At 48.3% G+C, this 3091-nt stretch overlaps 1 pseudogene; it reads right to left on the reverse strand.

Annotated features, from left to right (window-relative positions):
* Nucleotides 1–221: 221 nt before the first annotated feature.
* LOC112072890 (ras-GEF domain-containing family member 1B-A-like) overlaps nt 222–3091 on the reverse strand; it is a 27069-nt pseudogene continuing 24199 nt past the window's right edge.

Genomic DNA, 3091 nt, shown 5'->3' on the forward strand with positions numbered 1-3091 from the left:
ACACCTACTACAACAACACCTACCTCAACACCTACACCACCTACAACAAACAAAACACCAACAACAACAACAACACCACCTACAACAACAAACAACACCTATAGATAATGGCCATGAGGGAGTTGTCACAAGGTAGGGGGGGGGGGGGGGGTGACAACAACAACACCTACAACAACAAACAACAACACCTACACCTACAGATAATGGCCATGAGGGAGTTGTCACAAGGTAGGGGGGGGGGGGAGGGACAACAACAACAACACCTACAGATAATGGCCATGAGGGAGTTGTCACAAGGTAGAGGGGGGGGGGGGGGGGGGGGACGACAACAACTACAACAACTACAACAACACCTACACCTAGCATATCTACCCAACCACTCAGATCTACCCAACCACTCACCATGCAGATCTCTGTGGCCACCAGGAAGCTGAGTCTGTTGAACCACTCTACATAGGCCTCCAGGCTACTAGCCTTCTTCTGGTCGCTGAAACAGCTCTGTAGCAATAAAGACATACCATTTCATTAGCACCAGTTTGCATAGCATTTCATTACCATTACTTAGCTCATGGCTAATTGGGTATTTTGTCAATTACAAAATGAGTAAAACAGTTTGACAAACAGCCTTTATATTTAAAAACGTGAACCTGCTGTAGACCCCCAGATGGATATATAGACTTTATAGTTGTCTTTGTAATTAGACTATTATTGCAGACGCGGCACGATGTTCTGAGGTCACACCGTCAGGGTGTTAGCTAGCTATTCACACCATTTAGCAGAGCTGAATAATTCTAATTGCTTACATTCCTTTAGCTTGACGCATTTCTCCTCTCTCCCTCACACAATGGCCAGAGTGGTCAACACACAGACCCATTTGGAAGTGAATGTAGAGGGGTAGCCCAAGGCACAAAAGAAAYGGCGCCAAAATATCCCTGCGAAACATCCCTGTTGCCTAGCAGCCGAACGCTGGCGAGCACGCGCGTACACACCCAAAACAAAACCCTCGTGGTGGCTGTTTTGTGGCCGAGTGGTTGCATGGCGATACAAACAAAACATTGTATCCCTTCCAGACAGACAGAGGGATGTTAAAAGGAACAGGGTTCTATCTGCATTACCACACCACAGGGTTCTATCTGCATTACCACAGGGTTCTATCTGCATTATCACACCACAGGGTTCTATCTGCATTACCACGGGGTTCTGTCTGCATTACCACAGGGTTCCCTCTGCATTATCACAGGGTTTTATCTGCATTACCACAGGGTTCCCTCTGCATTATCACAGGGTTCTATCTGCATTATCACAGGGTTCTATCTGCATTACCACAGGGTTATATCTGCATTATCCCACCACAGGGTTATATCTGCATTATCCCACCACAGGGTTCTCTCTGCATTATCCCACCACAGGGTTCTCTCTGCATTATCCCACCACAAGGTTCTAGTCAACTGTAGCCTGTTCCATAACATACCAGTGACCTATTGTGGATAAGCATGCAGACTCATTACCTTATCATTGTCCAGAAGGTCTTTCTTCTCAAAGGCCTGGATAAATTCCTCTGGTTCGATGTTGCTCAGTCTCTCCTGAAAAGGAAAAGCAACTCGATGAATTCCCTCTTTCTGTGAATGCGTTCAGTCAGGTTGATGTGACGTTAATAAATGTTTAGCCAATTTGACATCCCTGATTGAGGTGTTACGATGCAGGCTACAGCAGATTAAACACAACTGTTTTAATGTATGGACATCAAACTGAAGGCGAAAACAGAGCTGGTGACAAGTAGCAATATGAACAGCATCGCTCACCAGCTCAGTGTGAGTCTGTCTGTCTGTCTGTCTGTCTGTCTGTCTGTCTGTCTGTCTGTCTGTCTGTCTGTCTGTCTGTCTGTCTGTCTGTCTGTCTGTCTGTCTGTCCTCTCTCTCTCACAGTTCTAATGTGAGTGATGTTGTGTGTCTGTCTCTCACCAGTTCTATGTGAGTGAGTTGCTGGGCCATGGTGAAGGGGTGTCGTTGCAGATGGACAGCATGTCTCTCTGGATGGCCTGAGGCTTGGCCCTTGAGCGCGGTCAGTCGCGTCTGTGGCCGTAGCATTGATCTTGACCAGGGCCTCCTCGTACTGGCTCAGAGTAGTCAGCTTCCTGATTAGGACCTGAATCATCTGGTGAACCACCTTCCTGTACAGCTGGAGGGAGGGATGGAGGAGGGAGAGAGATGTGAGAGAGATGGAGGGAGAGATGGAGGGAGAGATGAAGGAGAGAGATGGAGGGAGAGATGGAGGGAGAAGATGAAGGGAGAGGGATGGAGGGAGAGGGATGGAGGGAGAGAGATGGAGGGAGAGAGATGGAGGGAGAGATGGAGGGAGAGATGAAGGGAGAGGGATGGAGGGAGAGGAAGAGGTTGGAGGAGAGGAAGAGGGATGATGGGAGAGGAAGAGGAAGGAGGGAGAGGAAGGGGAGGAAGGGAGAGGAGAAGGGGATGGAGGGGAGAGAAGAGGGATGGAGGGAGAGGAAAGAGGGATGAAGACAGGAAAGGTCAGTTTTCATTGAGTTCACAGGCATGTTAATGCATTAAATATAGTAACTCTATAGCTGGAAGGAGGAATAAAGGGAGTGGTGGAGAGACAACTCCCGGTCATTGCCCTTTTCCATCCCGCTGGTATGAGGTTCAACAAAAGAGAAGGAGAGCTTTCTGTGACCAACATCCGCGTCTCCCTCCACCTTCCTGTCTGCCAATTCAAGCCAACAGAAACAACAGCAGGTTCTAACAAACACGTCTCAAATTCAGTTCAGCAGCGGTCCAGGCCGGGCGCATTTTTCTCAACAAACTTTCCTTCAAACTGTATGTTTGGATGTGTGGTTAGTGTCCACCCAGCCAATTCAACTTATCTGTCTCATCATCTTTTCTTGAAGCATATTGCTGTGTGCTGCTAGACACTTGGGGAAGGTAATGGTGGCCCATCAATCTGTTGAAGGGGAACGGAGAGTAGGAGGGAGGCGTGGGCAGACCTTTTCTTCAAATGCACGTATTAGTTTTCGGTCCGTATGCATTCCTCTGTGTAGTTTGAAGTCCTTCTGTAACGAGTGATGGCCCACGGC

Source organism: Salvelinus sp. IW2-2015, unplaced genomic scaffold (genome assembly GCF_002910315.2).
Source record: "Salvelinus sp. IW2-2015 unplaced genomic scaffold, ASM291031v2 Un_scaffold2071, whole genome shotgun sequence".
NCBI classification, from domain to species: domain Eukaryota; kingdom Metazoa; phylum Chordata; class Actinopteri; order Salmoniformes; family Salmonidae; genus Salvelinus; species Salvelinus sp. IW2-2015.